We start from the raw sequence: 469 nt of genomic DNA, 5'->3' as shown, positions 1-469 counted from the left end.
CCTTAAATTGATCTATAATGAATCTAAAATGCCACCCAAATATGATGAGGATTAAGGAGTGCATGTGTTCTGATGAGCACAGGTGGTGTATGGAAGTGTTGAATCACTGTACTGTACACCTGAAACTCACATTATACTGTATGTTAACTAACTGGAATTAAAATAAAAACTTAAGGGGCACCTGGGTGCCTCAGTCGGTTGAGCGTCAGACCCGAGTTCAGCTTAGGTCATGATCTTATGGTTTGTGAGTTGGAGCCCCTCATCAGACTCTGTGCTGACAGCTGGGAGCCTGGAGCCTGTTTCAGATTCTGTGTCTCCTCTCTCTCTCTCTTTCTCGATCTCTCTCTCTCTCTTCCCCTCCCTGGCTCTCACTGACTCTCTCAAAAATAAATAAACATTTTAAAAAATTCAAAATAAAAAGTTAAAAAAATGCAATAATACAAAAATATTCAGCACTTTATTTGAATGT

This window comes from Crocuta crocuta, unplaced genomic scaffold (genome assembly GCF_008692635.1).
Source record: "Crocuta crocuta isolate KB4526 unplaced genomic scaffold, BGI_CrCroc_1.0 scaffold467, whole genome shotgun sequence".
NCBI lineage: Eukaryota > Metazoa > Chordata > Mammalia > Carnivora > Hyaenidae > Crocuta > Crocuta crocuta.
The sequence above is the reverse complement of the archived record's forward strand: the minus strand, read 5'-3'. Positions refer to the sequence as shown.